General features: G+C 47.6%; 1 protein-coding gene across 4 annotated transcripts in view; it reads left to right on the top strand.

The window, feature by feature from the left end:
- TANC1 (tetratricopeptide repeat, ankyrin repeat and coiled-coil containing 1) overlaps positions 1–18,116 on the top strand; it is a 299,529-nt gene that overhangs the window by 51,155 nt on the left and 230,258 nt on the right. Inside the window, exon 1 of one of the 4 annotated variants that reach the window (XM_075529695.1) lies at positions 16,736–16,810. The exons of the other annotated variants lie outside the window; for them this stretch is intronic. The gene's annotated coding sequence lies outside the window, so the exon portion shown is untranslated. Of the gene's footprint in view, positions 1–16,735; positions 16,811–18,116 lie in introns of those variants that run through there. 4 annotated transcript variants of the gene reach the window in all.

The following is an 18,116-nucleotide window of genomic DNA, read 5'->3' as shown; positions in this document are numbered from 1 at the left end:
TGTTGGAAAGGTAGAGGCCTGGGTTAAATGGTTAGGAAGAGGAAGGAGTGTGTTGTGAGAAAGTGGAGATACTGGACTTGACCTCGTCAAACAGTATAGGGATGACTCTTCCCAGGTCGCAGGTGGAGTAAGCTGGGGTCAATGGAGATACGACGGCAGAGGCGGACAGAACAGAGCCCAAGAGTAAGGCATTCATGCTTACTATTTTGGAATATTTGCTGATAAACTAATTTTAGTGGCCCTGCAAACTAAACTGACCTTTGCAAACTGCTAAATGCATGATCGCCACAGCTGAGACTATCAAGTTAATAAACTCTGGACTACACCCTCCCACAGAGAGCCCTCGGTGTGACTCCAGGTTGGAATCAGCCTTCCTGTTTGTCAGCAACCACCTGGTACCAACAAGGAGTACCGGGTAGGAGTCTATTTGGGATTATGGTTGGAGGGGGACTCGGTGTATCTTCTGTACCTTTCTCTCAATTTCCGAGGCTAGCTTTAACTACAGTAAAGAGTTGGTAATGCCAGACAGAATTCAAGTTGTTGTTTATTGAAAAACTAAAAGCAGGCCTTAGATATAAACGGTAGCTTGCTCACAGCGTCGTTTTCCTTTGCGAGTGCTCAGAATTGCCTACTTAGTCCTGAGAGGGAAGTGGGATTTGACAGGAATTCAGCAGTGATGACAGGTTATTGATTATCCACAAATACAATATGTGAGCGTTATTCGAGGAATCTCATCAGAAGCATTTTAGAATGACAGTGAACAGAGCCTCTCCTGGAAATAAGAGCAACTGGGGGGCCAGATGTGGCCCCGGAAGAAGGGAAACCTTTGCTTTCCGGTGCTGGGAAAGACTCTTGAAGATACCGTGGAACGCCAGCAGAAAGAACACATCTCCCTCGGAAGGAGGAACAGCCAGAATGGTTCCTTGGAAGCCAGGGTGTACTGGTCTCGTGTACTTGGACAGGTTGTCCACTTGGGCAAAGGACAGCATGCCTGATCAAGTGGAGGTCACTGATGAAGAGAAGCCCTCCACCGGACGGGTTGGCACCGGGGGCTAAACAGGGCAGTGACCTGGCAGTGTTTCCACGCCGCTGCGAACACGGTGGCTATGAGTCAGAACGCACTCAGCCATAATCATCCCTAGCGGTATTCAGCACCAGGAAAGCTTCCTTAAATGATAAGCATGCTATTCCTATACAGAACTCTAGTAGCAAGTATTCCTATCTCTAGCTTTACATTTACAAAAGGCTTAGTCGTTTTTATAGACCGTTGGTTTATTTGTGGCTGAGATGGGGAATGTGGATCAACATCGTAGTTGGTGCATCCTCAGAAGTGACAGGAATAGAAACCCAAATGGATAAAATAGGATTTGGGGGTGCCGGGAGTCCTTCGGAAAAGCAGATTCTCTGCAAGAGTGAACCCAGGAGAATTGACGCTGATTCCAGAAACCTGACTCATCAGGGAGGCACAGCACAGCTCTTTCTTAGCCCCTGGATGAGAAGCCGGGCGAGCTTCCAGTCGAGGCCGGGCCTGGGCCCGACGTGCTCATAATCCCAAGCCGGCCTTATCAGTGTGTTCTGTAAAGAAAGATTTCATACCAGCCGTGGCTCGAGTTCACAGATTCTTATCTGACGAGCCCTAATTCAAGGATGTGGGGAAGGTGCGGCTCAGAACTGGGCATGTAGGAACGAAGGAAGGTTTTCTACGCCACAGGTTCAGCCAGGCCTCCGTTTCCCTGCCTGAGGATGAAAGACAGGCTGTGTGAATGATCTCTGAAAGCTCCCTCTGCTCCTAGATGAGCCTGACCTTTTTGATCGATGAAGATGAGCATCCTCATTTGCTCGCTCACTCACTCACTCACTCACTCACTCACTCACTCACTCGCTCCCATCAAGCCATTGCTGACTCATAGTGACCTTATAGGATAGACAGTAAAGCTGCCCCTGTGCGTTTCCAGTACTCTGTTAATGGTAGTAGAAAGCCTCGTGTTTCTGTGGAAGAGTGGCTGGTGGCTTTGAACTGCTGACTTTGCTATCAGGAGCCCACCGCATAACCCACTCTGCCACCAGGACTCCTGGATGAAGATGGTAGGTGATGTGTATTTAACAGATCCTTGATCTGTACAAGGGTGCTTCAAAAAGTTCATGGAAAAAGTCCATCACCTTTTGAGTCTCTGTTTACGTGAACTTTTGGAAGCTCCTATTGGGCTCCAGGTACTTAAGCGCCTTTGGTCCTCATTGTTTCATTCACTCTGATGAGGCCTGGGAAGTGGGGAAGGTCACCATTCCCATTTTACAAGTACGGGGAGCGATGTGGACGGGCCACTCCGTGACGACCACTAAGTGGCTGAGGTAGAAAACAATGGAAACCGAGCCTGGTAACACTAAGAGGGATTCTTTGTAACTTCTGGATGAACTGGAAAACATCAGTGTTTTGGGTTTGTTGAGTTGCTGTGCAGTTGGCACCGACTTGGGGTGGCCCCGGGAGAATTAAAGACCCCAAACAGAATGAATGTAATACAATGCCTGGCCCCGCCCGCAGCCTCTTCCGAATGGTTGAGATGCTCAAAGCCATTGTTGCAGCCTTGTGTTGGAGTGCCTTCCACCCCAGGGAGCTCCTCTTCAAGCACATGTCGGACAGCATTCCTTTGGGATGCATAGGGTTTCCATCGGCTGCTTTTCAGGAGACTGCCAGGCCTTTCTTCCTAGTGTGTCTGAGTCTAGAAACTTTGCCCAAACTTTCCTACTGTGGGTGACCCTGCCGGTGAGTGACATACCACGGCCGTAGTACCCAGCGTTCCAGCAGCACGCCAGCCACCACAGGACAGCATAAGGACACATGATGACTGGTGGCAGAAGGGTTCTAGTTCTTACAGGGTGCTTAGAAGGAAAATAAGAAGCACTCGTTTTTCAGCTTGTTGGGAGTTGAGGCAAGGGAAATAAATGACACCTCACTTAACCCTGCCGGCCGGAATTCTGAATCAGCTATAACAGAAGCAGGAAGAAGGAAGACATCTGGAATTCTGATTGTACCTTTTTTATTGACCGCTCCAACTTTGGAGAATGTGGCCTCGGTGTGTGTCAACAATGGGCTTCCTCAGGCGGAATCCCACAGCCCCTAGACTCGCCTCCCTGCTCACCGGCAGTGCTAGACCATCAAGCTTCCTCCGATAGCCTGGTGCCCGATAGCCTGGGCCCCGATAGCCAGGATGTCCAAGCACACAAGCTGCAAGCTTCTAGAGGGCAGGTAGTTGGCACCCAAGAAGGAAGAGGACTGAGGGGCAGGGCCCCTACTCCCCCCATTCCCAGCTTCATGGACTGAGTAGCTCGTTGGTGCATCTGGGAAGAATGACGAGGGCCTAGAGAGAGGCCAGGATGGCAAGCCAGGGACCTTCTCCAAGTGCAGCAGGAACGAGGCAGATGTCTCCCAGCCCCAGCCACAAATGCTTCTGTTGCCCAAGGCCAGCGCCATCCTGGGCGTGTTGCTTTCTCCTGCCAAGATGCTGGCTTTGTGTGTCAACGAGAAGACACGCCGTTAAAAAGGGCACACATAGAGAAGCAACGAAACGACGATGACAGGGAAAATAAACAAAGAGAACCCCCAGCAAACCAAGCCATGTTGTTGCTGCTGCTGCCACGGCTGATTTTATTGTTTCCACTTTAGTGGAAGCCCCGATGCAGTCTCCTGGCATGCATTGTTCACGAAGAAAGTCATCGGCAGTGATGGTACCAGACTTCAAACACGTGTCTTCGGAGTCTTACGCCCCCCCCCCCCCCCGGGGTGCTCTGGTTTGTGTGGGACACGGGGTCGAGCAGGAAGGCTCCCTGGACACACGTGCTGCCTCTTTCCACCACGGTGGCCCAAGGCTCTGCCTGGCAGGAGACCCAATCTGGGCGCAGTTTCCCCCCTCTCCACTAATAGAAATGGAAGCTATTCAGGCTGAATATTTTTGTGGGCAAGTAACTTGTCAGTCTCTGAAGTAACATTTTCGTTCAACAACAAGTATAACAAATTCATTCAACTGAATTATTCACAGGAATTACAAGACTTGTCACTTCAAGCTGATGTGGGGTTATTCAGGCCACTTAGGAGAGGGCTGAGGTTTAAAATAAAGTGACCTAAATCTATAACTACTTTTGGGTTTTTTTTGTCCTCTTTTTTTTTTTTGTAAAGGAACTTAAGGTGTGAATTTTTGTTTGATGTTGGTCGATGGGAATGGAACCACTGCTCTGTCAATGTTCTAAATGAAGACGCGCCAGAACGCGTCCTTCCCTGCCTCCGCCCTTTCTGTGCGCCTGTTTGCTTCTGTCTCCTGTGGACCGGCCGGGTAGAAAGTTCTGGATCCAGGAGGGGTTGCATGAGTCACTGAAATCGGAGAAGGTGGCACGCAAAAGGAAAGTGGAAGACAATTCGCTAATTGTTCTGGTCACTCCTGCTACGCTTTTAAAGGAAGGGGCATTTGAAATATGAACTTGTCCCAGGCTGCGTCTGAGCCGGGGCAGGAACTGGAGCATAAAATGGTGAGAATCAATGATGCATTTAGGGAGGATGAGACGGGAGGTCACATGGAAGGCATTTTGTATTCTGTTTGGGGACAAAGGAAGGCGGCCATGTCTCATTCCTGTGGTCAGATGGGCCCCCCAGGGGGCCAGACCCAGAGGATACACTTCTGGGTGTACCCAAACTTCATGGAATATGAGAACATTTATCATGAAATCCTTGCCATTTGTCCTGGGTGAAGAAGTCCTAGCTTAAAGGGTCGCCATGCTCTTTTTTGTCAACTGAGAAGTAAAGAATTTGATATGTTGCTTTATCCACACTTGGCCCGGATTCCGAGCAGCGTGGTGAATTTTCAGTGTGTTAAACATTCCCCGGGCCAGTCCCGGGTCAGCTCTGAGGGAGAAGGCAGCGAGAGCTTTATGTTTCTTCCGTAAGCCCGCAGTGTCCACTGGCTACCATGTTGTCTGAAGGCCGTATGAAGGGCGGGCGAGGCACCTGAGGGCGGCCAGATGGCATCGATTCCAGAGATGTGCGGTTGGTTGGTGGCGGAGCTGGGGTCGCTGTCTCCTTATATTTCCTGACTGCAACACATTTTCTGTCTTGCTTAATAAACATTTATTGCCTGGTTTATATGCAGCTTGGGCAGAGAAGGTCAAACTTTCTGCGCAGTGAGGCAGACAGCTAGTTCACTCCTGATGGTTTCCCATTACGCGGGTTTGTAGATTGAAGCCATTTCTCAGATGGTGACCATTTTGCGTGTGGCTGTTTTCCAGTGAATTTAAAGAAACCGTTTTTATGTTTGCCCCATTTGATAAAAACCGTTGCCAGTCAGGGTGCACGTAGCCTGATTGTTGTCCCTTTTAGAAGCCCCTCCCCCCTTGCAGAGAGAACCCACCAGTGTTTGGGGCTTTACATAAGGGACACAGTGGCCATCTGAGTGTTTGGTCCCTTGTCTGTCGGGCAGCAATGGAAATAAGAAACCCAGGTCTCATCAGGTGGTTCTCCCATCTCGATGAGGGTTTGGTACTCAGAATACAATATGGAAATTAAAAAAAATACTCATCACTTTGAGTTTTCAAAAAGATCCGAATGGATCTTTCGGGTCCACAATTATACTTGTCCCAAAGGCAGCCATTTACCAGTGTTTTTAAAATTTCCAAGTGTTGAGACAAAAAATTCCTTCTGGGAGGGAGTGAGGTGCAGCCTTTTGGCGCCACGACTGGGGGCACCAGAGGGGCTGGCTCTGCCAGTGTCGGACAGGCACATCTGCATGGGCTCTCAGCTGGAAGACGGAGGACAGGCGTGGGGTTGCCTTTCTTGTTTTTCTCAGATTAATTGCCGTTTGCAGAGTGGTTTTAAATTCGATTATGCTTCACATGCATATTTATTTTTTAATGGAAGACATGTGCAGTGTGTACAAAAACTTCAGCATGTCGAGATCTTAGATGGAGAGCCTGCCAGGCGGGATGGCCAGGGACATACCCTTGTGCCCATTGACGGTGGAAGGTTGTTAGAGATCACGCCAGCCGATCCAAGCTGCTCCCTGGTGCTGCCACCGCGGTGTCCCTCTGTTCAAAGGCAGCCGGTTACACCAGCCTGGAGGGTAGCCTCCCATTTCACCTGTTGGTAGAGAGACTTGGGCGCCTGTGTGAAGCATTGTGGATGAAGAAAGACCAGCCCAGCTGCTGGAGGCGGGTATTCAAACCGTCAGCCTCGGACTGTACCTGCTGCAGATGGAGTCTCAGGAGGCCTCCAGATTGCCGAGAAAGCCCGTGGCTGTGCTGTGCAGCTGCTGAGATCGCTAATGCTGCTCTTCCCAAACACACCGCTGAGAACACGAATGCACTGGGGGTCTTTGGGATCGTGGCCCACTTGGTGTTAGAAAACAGCAGCCGACCCAAGTCTGTAAGTGCTCATCATACTTACAGTTGTCTCTGTATTCACCAGATGCCACTTTCTTTTTGGATCATAAAACAATCGGGGAGATAATGTTAAAATATTCAAGCCCTAGGACAGAAGTCTGAAAGGGACCAGAAGGTGGCAACATCTAATATTTATAGAGCAGTTACTGTGTATCAGTAGAGCGGTGAATTATTTAATGGGGCCCTTTCTAGCTACTGTCTTTGTGGCGCCCACGCAGGGATTGGGTGGGACTATGTAAATAGGGTGCTAGTGGCCCACCAAGGGAATTGGACAGCTCTCTGCCCAATGCAAAAAGAGGTCAGAACCTGCGGTGAATGTGAGCCAACTAGATTGGGCCATGATTTTCAGGGGTTCGGTAATTCAATGGGAGCCCTGGTAGTGGAGCGGTTATGTGATCCGCAAGGTCAGCAGTTTGAAACCACCAGCTGCGCCAAGGGGGAAGACGGGGCTTTTGATTCCTGTCAACAGTTACAGTCTTGGAAACTCCCTAGGGCACGTCTACCCTGTCCTTCAGGGTCATCAGGAATTGGCATTGACTTGATGGCAGTGAGTGGTATTTATGGAAATACACCTTTTGGTGGTTACATGATGTTTGTTGTTGTTGTTAGGTGAGGTTGAGTCAGTTCTGACTCACAGTGATCTGTGCACGATAGAACGAAATGCCGTCCATCCTCAGTCGTTGCTGTTGGAGCCCATTGTGGCAGACGGTGGGTCAGTCCATCTGGTTAAAGATGTTCCTCTTTTTCCAGGGACTGGTCTCTTCCAATAACATGTCCAAAGTACACGACAGGAAGTCTCCTAAGGAGCATTCTTCCAAGACAGATTTGTTTGTCCTTTGGGCAGCCCATGGTACTTTAATTATTCTGCTCCTGCACGTCAATTCAAACGCGTGGATTCCTCTGCAGTATCATTCAGTGGCCAGCTTTCACGTGCATATGAGGCAATTGCAAGTGCCGTGCGATTGAGTCAGGCACACCTTAGTCCTCAAACTAACACCCTTGGTTTTCAACTCTTTAATGTGGTCTTGTGTGGTAGATTTCCCCAATACAGTGTGTCCCTTGATGTCTTGACTGCTGGCTGCCAGGATCATTGATTATGTAAGTGTGATGTGTGTAAGGATCCTTTATTTTGTGATGTGCCTCTTTTCCATTTGGGCCTGTGTTGTCAGTTACGTTGATGAGGCAAGATTGAGAGTCGGATTGTAAATCCACTGTCACTGCCCTTACTCCGATCCCTGCTGGAACGTTCCAACGAAACTTTTCATAAGCCAAAAATAGTGTGAAGTGAAAGTTACTCCTTGACTTATATGGGATAGCTTTCCCAAGCCACTCCTAGAACCCAAGATAACACGAGTACTATGTCCCAGACTCAGTGCTAAAGCTGTGGCAGCCAGCTGCTGACTCTAGTTCCCAAGGAAGGAGCTCGGGGCGCCTCTATTGGGGCTCCCAGTGGGTGCTGTCTCTTCACAACTAGATGCAAAACAGTGCCTAGCACCAGGTTTCTTAAAAGTTAAAAAACAAAGAAACAAAAACAAGCCCTTTTTCCCCTTAAAAGTGAAAATCGTCATTGGATTTCTTTCCCTATTTTCCTACGGCGAAGTGGCATAAAATGAACTCTGAAAAAGTAGAATATAATTTCAAAACTTATGTATATTATCACTCAGCACAAAATCGTGGTGAGGTTCTTTATTAGAGGTAGTGTAAAATTATATTTCAGTTGGCTGTCTCCAAAATTTCACTTTTTAGGGGAGTGGAAGCAAACTCTTGGCAGATCTCGTTTTACAACACACCTGGAAGGATTGGGGGTGGGGTGGGGGTGGGTTCGGCCTTTCTCTCATGGCTCACCTGGGCTTTTGTTACTAACGTTCACCCTAACTGACGAGATTCCTCCTTAGGAGCCTCTTTAAAGCCATTTTCCCATTTCATGAGGTTATTCTAGTTAATCCAGGAAATATAATCTATAACTCGACACGGATTTCTTTTGGTTATGAAAACTGGTGCTAATGTGAGTCCTTTATAAAAGCAAAGGGGTGATAAAGCAAACTTCGAAAAAGTGAGTGATACCTGGAGGCTATCAAATACCGCAGCTTTGCAGGTGCGAAGCGGAGGCCCACCGAGTTGCTTCCCTAGCCGTGGCTGGGACTCGGCACACCGGGGACCCCAGCGCGGTGCTCTGCGCCAGGGCGGGCTCCTCAGATGCTGGAGCAGGCGCACGGAGGTGAAACTCCTGAACCTTGCAACACACACCAACCCACTGCCTCCAGGCTGTTCCTTCTCCTACAGCCTCACAGGGAGTTTTCCAGGCTATCCGTCTTTCCAGGAGCACATGGCCTTCAGCTTTCTGTGTCGTCGAGGTACAGGTAGCTACTGTTGAGTAGGAATGTGGACTCAGAACTGTCAGCACTTCCAGATTTTGAAGAGAGGCTAAAAATTCTTATTTTTAGCTAATTTCTCAATTTCCAAGTGTTGGCAACTTAATTCAGTAAAACAAATGCACAAAACCTGGTGGCCATACAGAATATCTGTGGCCCACTAGTTTGATGAATTTGTTTTTCAAGAGTAGAGGTGCCCTGGTGCTTACACATTGGGCTGGGATCCACAAGGTCAGCAGTTCAAAACCACCAGCCGCTCCATGGGAGATAGACGGGGCTTTTTACTCCCATAAAGAGTTAGTCTTGGAAACCCACAGGGTTAGTTCTACCCTGTCCTGTAGGGTCGCCATGAGTTGGAATTGATTCTGTGACAGAGCCCCCCGCCCCCAGCCACCCAATTTCTAAGTGTTGGCAACTTAATTCCAATGGCCAAACCGGCTAGCAGTAGACGTTGGTTTTTAGAGTATCGAAATAACATTTTATGAATCCTGACCCCTCAGCTCCTGGTACTCCTGGGCCACTCCTCGGTTACTTGCTGTTGTTTGGGCCCAGAGGCAGGCACTTGTGGCTCTTTGCTTCCTTCCGGGACAGCTCTTTCCGTGTGCATCTGCTGAGTCAGTGAGTTTGCACAGGACGCAGGGTCCCTCCCCGCGTCCCGCTGACAGGTCGCCGAGAGTCTAATGAACAAAAGGCGAAACCTGCCAATGTCCCAAAGCTCATAGTCTGTCATAGCAGAGCGTCATGGTTGGCTCTTTCCTTGTTGCCCCCTTTGATTTAATAAGGCTGATTACGCTGGGACTTTGAAGTGTTTTTGTTTTTCTCTTTTTCCTTTTCCTTCCCCTGTAGCGAGTCCCACCAGAGTTTTGAGTGTACACCTTACGTGGAACACACTCGGCCCGGAAGCTCCTTAGTCTAATGCAGCGGCCAGCGTTTTGATATGCTTACTTCCTGTTAGCCACTGTGTCAAAAGTCGCGTACGCCTTACTTCTTTTCCTTTGGAGAGAGCCCATTGAGAATTTCTGAACTTAGATTGTAGTTCAGAACCCAAAGAGTTTGAACACCATCTAATCCAATGAGCACATTCAACATATAAAGAAAACTGTTCTCAAGGGCCAATGAATTTAAGATGAATCCAGAATCATTCAGTGGTGCCCTCAGAATCCTCTTGCTCACTACATTGGTTGCGTGGCATAGCTGGAACTCTGGCTCCACCAACTCTGTAGAAGGGTAGCTAGCTTGGCTTTTGGTCCCGTCGTCTTTTATTTAGACACCGGACGGCCTTCTATCTCTTTCATCTGTGGCAAAATAGGGCTTGCTCGTTTCGACGAAATTGTAATAATGTGAAGAAAAAAAAAAACTTCTGAAATACTGATGTATGTGGGAGAAAGATGAGACTGCCCAGTCCTGTAAAGGCGTAGAGCTGTGGAACCCCTGGGAAACAGTTCTGCTCTGCCCAGTTCCCTCTTGCTGTGAGTGGGAATCAACTTGATGGCAGCAATTCAGGAGGTTGAGGTACTGGTTGTTACTAGGGCATTTGAAATGGCTTACTGGCACTGGTGTGGACGGGATTGAGATCACCTATTTGGAGACAGAGATCCCTGAAGGATGCAAATGGTCAGCTGAGTGCCACTAACTGGAAATGCAGGTGGCTTGGCCGGCCGCGGGCTTCCTTGGAAGAGAGGCCTGAAATCCCAAGAGGTGGCACACCCTTTGGGGCAGTTCTGCTCTGTAACACATGGGTTGCCACAAGTTCGAGTTCATGGCAACTGGCTTGGTTTTTCGTTTTTTATTGTGTGATGCCTGGGACTTAGAGTTTCCTGTTGCCAAGAAAGGCGCCCTGGCGGTGTCGTGGCTACTCATTGGTTTGTTAACTTCAAGGTCAGGAGTTCAAAATCACCAGCTGCTCCACGGGAGAAAGGAGGCTTTCAACTCCCATTAACAGTCTCGGAACCAACTGGGACAGTTCAACTCTGTCCTCTAGAGCTACTGTGCGCCCATGGCAGTGAGTTTGGTTTGAGTTTTGTGGCCAAGAAAAGAAGCCAATGTTCTAACCTCGGGAGCATGAGACTCCAAACCCTTACAAATTAAGCTGTGAGCGTATAAAGAAGAATTTTAAACTTAAAAAAAATAAAAGAAAAAGTTTTACGTGTGGATGATACAGTAATACAGTAAACACATTATTCTGAGACTTGATCTTGGGGCACATACTCTGGTGCAGGCTGGTGGTTTTCAAATCCATCTTTTAGGGCTGAGGGCAGCATCTCACCCTCCCACCACGCCTCTGAAAATCTTTGAGACACTTCCTTTCAAAAGTTCGTTTCTGGATGACCAAGGTAACCTGTGCTTATGGCCCAAACTCAAAACTCACTGCCACTGAGTCGATGTCAACCCTTCGTGACCTTTCAGGGCAGCGTAGCTCTGCCCCTGTGCGTTTCCCAGACTAACACTTCACTGGAATAGAAAGCCCCATCTTAATCCCACCATTCAGGGATTTACTGCTGACCTTTAAAATAGAAAATTGAATAATTTCACTGAAATTTAGTAGAACACAGTTGATAATCAAATGGAAGAATTGCCAAATTTCAGATTTTAAAAATATCTTAGTCTCTCCCCCCATACATACCCACAGATGATTTCTCCGAAGTTTGTTTTATGTGATATGAAAATCCAGTTTCCTCTGATTTCAAAGTTCTTTTCCCGTACACCACACCATACTGCTCACGTGCAAGGGAAGAGGGGAGAAGCACGTCAGATTGGCACACAATGAAGGGATAGCGTGTGACGTGCAGGCTTTAAGCCATTGTCTGAGGGGAAAGTGGACAGGAATCCTGTAAGCATCCATTAAAAAATTGAAAAGATGACTGATGAAAAAAATTTCAGGATAATCATTAGTAAAACAGTGTATTTAATAATTAAAAAAACACAAATGAAAAGAGTTCTGCTTCTGAAACACAGGTTTGAAAACCAACACGTGCTACATTATTTTACGTGCTGGCCACACCTTTGGAGGTCTTGTTTCCTGGGTTTTAGCTTCTTCCTGTGTAATCATCTTTACTTTTATCGCTGAAGTCCTGAGGGCTCCTGGCGGGCAAGGGACTTGGCTCCTGGGAGGGCAAGGGAGCACCACTTGTCAGGGGTGTTGCGTGACCATTACTGCCACCCTTTCTCAAACCGAGCCCTTGCGAATCTGTCACTTAGGAGGCCTGGGTATTTGTACATATGCACAACGATATGTCTCCGGAAGTCTCATGATTTGCATGTGGGTGATATAGCAGTGATCCAGGACACAGTTGAGACAGGAATTCGGTAGGACTGTCTTCCAGAATTAAGCAGTTCCAGAGTAGAGCATAGGTGTGTGGTACATGTACTGATTCTGATGCAGCGGTCTCCCAGGTGCGTACCCAGAGCCTCTTACCTGGAGGCATGTGTGTCTGAGTGCTCTAGCCGGAAGAAATGACAGGGACAGGCTGGCATACATCACTGTTTGGGCATCATCAGCAGATCAGGAAGAACACAGGTTGTTCAGCTTGGCAGGCCTTTGAAACAGCTCTTGGCAGGACATCTGTGCTTTTACAATGAGCTGAGACTCCAAAATCAAACTCGCTGCCATCAAATCGATTCTGACTCAAGGTGAGCCTACAGGACAGGGTAGAACTGCCCCAGTAGGCTTCTGCGACCGTAACTCTACGGGAGTAGAAATCTTTGTCTGTATCTAGTGCGTACCACGAGCCAGGCCCTGGATCTGTGGTGATCAGGCAGGGTCCTGCTCTGGCTCTCAGCGTAGGCAGGGAGACGTTTGCATATCCAAATCAAAGAGTGTAACCTGGAGCACATTGCAGAGATGGATGTGGTGCGGGATGTACAGGGGAGGTTGAGACCTCTGCTTTGGAGGGACAGGTCTTGGAGGAAGAATGTCTCAGTGGAGAAAAGGGACATTGCAGGTGGAGACAGGTCTGTGTAGGCTAGACCTTTGTAGGTGGGTGGCTAGCGTCTGGTCAGCGGACTTCAGAAGGCGTTTTTCTCCAGATGAATAGCCTAAGTCTTTTCTTTCTTTTTAAAAAAATCATTTTATTGGGGGCTCAAACAATTCTTACTACAATCCATCCATCCATCCATCCATCTATCCATCCATCCATTCATCCATCCATCCATCCATCCATCCATCTATCCATCCCGTCAAGCACATTAATACATTTGCTGCCAGCATCATTCTCAAAACGTTTTCTTTCTACTTGAGCCGTTGATATCAGCTCCTCATTTCCCCCCTCCGTCCCTGTTCCCCCTTCCCTCATAAACCCTTGATAATTTATAATTGATTATTTTGTCACATCTTACACTGTCTGACGTCTCCTTTCACCCACTTTTCTGTTGTCCATCCCCCTGGAAGGTGGTTATATATGGATCCTTGTAATCGGTTCCCCCCTTCTAACTCACCCTCCCTCCACCCTCCCGGTATCACCACTCTCATCACTGGTCCTGAGGGGATCATCTGGCCTGGATTCCCTGTGTTAATAGAAAACGTGAGAGGAGGAGGATGCTGTTGGGTGCCTCTCAGCCGGTCCCTGCTCCTCGAGGCCCTGTGTCCGAGAGAAGAGAACACTTCCCGGGCGGCACCAGCCTCACAGTTGTTCTTACCTTTGAGCCTGGCATTGCAGTGACTGTGCCCGTCCACCTTTGTGAGGGCCTCCTCTTCTTCCCTGCCTCTCTGTTACCAAGGTGTGACTGTTCTTTCTTCGTGACACGCCCAGAACACCTGCGATGAAGTCTCACTGCCTTTGCCTCCCAGGAGTGCTCACTCTGGCTGTACTTATTCTAAGACATAATATGAGCCACCATATAGCTACTCATCCGTGAGCCTCACACATAACGGTTTCCTCAGCGTGTTTCATGAGCCCTGCCTGCGTTGTTACTTGTGGTTGGAGTATTTCAGAGCAGAGCCCCATGTCATTTAACTTCCCTGGTAAACATGTCCTTATGTGTCTCGCTGACCGACCTTTAACACACAGCAGAATAAGGATAATTACAATTAGTAAATTCTACTTAATACCTACTCTATCTGTTGATTTCTCCCTTTAAAATCATATAGTATATGTAAAAGGATAGTTTCATTACCTAAAAGATTAATTCAACTATGATACCTACTAGGAAGCTCTGGTGGCTTAGAGGTTATGCATTGGGTCAGCAGTTCAAAACCACCAGCCACTCTGCAGGAGAAAGACGAGGCTTTCTACTCTCAGAGTTACAGTCTCAGAATCCCATAGGGGCAGTTGTTCCCTGCTCCATAGGGTAGCTATGAGCCAGAATCAGCTTGATGACAGTGATTTTTTTTAAAACAATTTATTGGGGCTCATACAATTCTTATCACAGTTCATACTAATACATACATCAATTGTATAAAGCACATCTGTACAGTCTTTGCCCTAATCATTTTTTTTCTCCTCTTTTCTTTTTTTACATTTTATTAGGGACTCATACAACTCTTATCACCATCCATACATATACATACATCAATTGTATAAAGCACATCCATACATTCCCTGCCCCAATCATTCTCAAGGCATTGGCTCTCCACTTAAGCCCCTTGCATCAGGTCCTCTTTTTTTTAACCCCCCTCCCTCCCCTGATGACAGTGATTTTTAAAGATTAAATTATACCTACTGTTTCAGAGATATTGCTTACATGAGATTTTAATACTCTTCTTTATCCTGTATAAATGTTATATCATTTATCTGGCTTATTTCTATTTTTTTAAATCATCTTTTTTTCTATATAGCAAAGCTGTTTCCAGAGGAAACGAAAGTCCTGCATGCTCGATGATAAGTTGCCTGGGATCCCTTGACTGGTTCTTTTATTCTGCCCCCATTCATAGCTGGCTTAGTTCTTCAGGGGGATGTGTGGAGTGTGTTCTATGTAACCCATCCCCTCCAACCCTGGGAAGCCGTTCCCAGGTACACCCTCTTGGTTTTGACCAGTTCAGTCCTTTCTCGGATGTCGGGCTTAGCTCAGCCCCCACAGATCCTTCTGGGTTTGACCTCCGTGGCCCTTCTTTATGATCATCTCCTGGACGGCTTCAGCCTTCTTGGGCCCCGTTCCTTCTCCATTCCTTGTACTGTACACGCTAACCCTAACAATACCGTGCAATTGAAGAGACAGGAACTCTGAAGCTGGAGTCATCTGAATTTCCGAACCTTCAACCCCATTTTCTGGGTGGTGGCCGTTGCTGCGGAGTGAATTCCGACTCATGTTGACACCGTGTGAGAAGACTAGAACAGCACTCCATACCTTTAACTAAAACTGTCTCTCTGAGCTACCTCGGCATGGGTTTGAACTGTCATCCTTTTATTATTTCAACAAAAATATTTTGGGGGGGATCTTAGGTGAAAATGTGCCCAGCGAGTTAGAGTCCCATTCAACAATCCCTGTACCGATTGGCATGGGACATTGGTTGCGGGCATTGATTGTGATCCTCAAGATGAGTCAACACTGACCATTCCTACACCAGGGAGCCGTGGTGGTGTAGTTGTTACGCACCAGGCTGCTAATGAGCAGGTTGAAACCACCAGCCTCTCCTCGGGAGAAAGATGGGGCTTCCTACCGCTGTAAAGAGTTGCAGTCTTTACACGCAGGGGCACTTTTACCCGGCCTGGATCAGAATTGATCGACTCTGGCCAGGAGCCAGGCTTCCCGTCCCCTCATTCTCATCTGTGCATGAGGGTGGATGTGGGTCATGTGGTCTTGTAGTTGGCTGTTTAAAGGAGCCCTGGTGTCACAGTGGTATGGAGTGGGAGGTGCTAACCACAAAGCCAGCGGATCAAATCTCCGGCTGCTGGTTGGTTTGCTTGGCCAGTCTTACTGAGCGGAATGGCTTCCTTCGTCTCAGCCGAGTAAATCGGATCTTTTTAATACATTTGAGTTTGGTTGTACATTTTTCTCCCACTTTAACTGGGACCTTCTTTCATGTCACTGGTCAGCGTACCACCTATCTGGTGGCTGGCAGCAGTGTCAGTAGTTATCTGTGTCACCAAGGATAATACAAAACCAAACCACCCAACTCCCTGCCATCAGTCACTTGTGACTGACAGTGATCTGAGAGTGCAGGTAGAACTGCCCTTCGAACTGCTAGCCTTGTGGGCAGCAGCCCGCCTTGTAACCACCGTGCCACTGGGGCTTAGAGTGCCACCAAGGACAGAGGCTCACAACACCAGCCTCGGAGGAGCTGCATGGTACATTGTCGAACAGTGCTAGGCAGGCTCTCCGGAGAGCTTCACAATCAGCGCGTGCCCAGGAATGAGGGGACTTAAGAAGTTTGTGGGGAAAAATGGAATATAAAGATAATGGGATTTTCTCCATGAACTTAAAAAAATATTTTATTGGGAGCTCTTACATATATCATCACATTCCATCAATCACATAAAACAGTATTGTACAATTGCTACCACAGTCGGTTTCAAAACATTTTTTTCATAGATGGCATATAATATTTTAAAATACCATTAAACAATGCATTATTTAAGGTTAAGTATAATATGAGGGGATTTTTTTAAAGTGTAGAAAAAAATGAATTAAAATATAATGGCATCTTCCCACTTTCCCCCACTTCTTTTTTTTTTTTTTGAGGGCTCTTCTGTATTTGTGGATTAGCTAATGCTTTATTATTTTTGACCATGTCGTCATAACTCTGAGGGCATTTTTGTGGGGAGAAGTGAGCGTTTCCTCAAAGAACCCTCTTCACGGCTCCCTCACAGCAGAAGTGCCGGCACTGCGCTTGCTTTTAAATGACTGCATTCATTCATCCTTCCCAAGAGTGAAGAAAAAAATTTTTTTTGCAAGGTTGGAATCTTCTGTATTGTAAATAAGATGAAAAAGAAAGATAAAAGACCAAGGGGGTGGGTGTAGCGGGAGGAAACAGTTTTTCTACATGACAGTGGTAGAAAGCAGAAAATGCTGGAATTCCGGAGAAAATGATGGTCATCGCAATGATAAGTTTTGACCAGAAAAGGAAGGCGGCTGATTTTCATGTGAGTCTGAAATGGAAGGCCAGTTAAAGAGTTTTTAATGCTGTCTATTTGATTTATAAAGGACATTGATAAAAATTCGATTTAAATTGAGCTTGGTTTTTGTTACAGTGGGCGGGTGGGGTGGGACGATAAGTTGAGCTCCCAGGAGAAAAGAACCATTTCGCTACTTTCTTCTTCGTAACTTCACTAACTATTGTTCGCTTTGGGGGATGTACAAGCAGCCCCTTTAATTCCTCCTCTGCCCAGGCAAGTCACCGTTGGCAGCCACTTCTCAGATTTCCCACGAGAACTAGCGAGCAGGAGCTACCCAGACAGTGGGGAGAAGACATGGCCTGCGTCCTCCTGCTCCGCTGGGCTTTGTGGTCAGAGTTTCTGTTTTGCCATCTCTGACGGGGGACAGACCAGCTCTCATGACTTACTTGTGCTCTGGCCTGTGGACCCTCAGCTTTTTGTGATCTGAGTCATTTCCTCACAAGCCTTGGTTCCCTGCATCCGGACAAGGACCAGGCAATGGGTCCTGGAACTCCCCGGCCAGGGGTGCGGGCAGGAATTCTGTGAGTGCAGCTGGGGGGAAGTTCAGTGAGTCATAGAGAAAGAGCAGATAGTCGGCACTAGTTGAGAGACCATGGGCCAGACATCGGAGCAGCCTGCCCGGGCATCCTCGACCCCAGCCCGGCATGTGGGTTCAAGATAGACCAGCCTTCTCCGGGAAGGTTGCCAAGAGAAAGCAAAGCAGCCCCAGTGAAGAGCTGGTTATCAATGGAGGGCGTTTCAGAACCCGCTATCAGAAGGGAGCAAAAGGGTGGATTGGCCTGTGGAATGCAAGAGAAAGAAGCGGAGTTATTTGCAAGGTCAGAGCAGCTTGGATCTGGGTCCCAGTGCTGGGCCAGCGCTGTTTAAATCTCTGTTGCAGAAATTCCCTCTGAATTGAGCCAGCAAAGGCAGGGGAGCATCTGGTGTGGCAAGGTCAGGAGACGTCAGCCGTCTGAGCAGCAGATATAGAAGCTGGAAATTATAGTCCAGGCCAGGCCTGGAACCCCCTACTGTTCTAGGAACAAGACCTAAACAGAGTTTTCATGATCCTGGGAGGTCATTTCAGCTTGCTTGTAATGGTCTTGGTGTTTATGTGGCATATTCAATAATGAGTGTGAAACAAAACTGAGAATTGCTTTTTATTTTTTGAGATAAAATCGTTTAATGGAAAAATAAATAGGTTTATTTATGATCTGAGAATGACAACAACCAAGACTAGAAATTTCCAAGAGAAACAATGGGGAACATACTTTGCAGGAGGATAAGAGACTGG

This window comes from Tenrec ecaudatus, chromosome 13, assembly GCF_050624435.1.
Source record: "Tenrec ecaudatus isolate mTenEca1 chromosome 13, mTenEca1.hap1, whole genome shotgun sequence".
In the NCBI taxonomy this organism is placed as follows: Eukaryota; Metazoa; Chordata; class Mammalia; order Afrosoricida; family Tenrecidae; genus Tenrec; species Tenrec ecaudatus.
The sequence above is the reverse complement of the archived record's forward strand: the minus strand, read 5'-3'. Positions and strand labels throughout refer to the sequence as shown.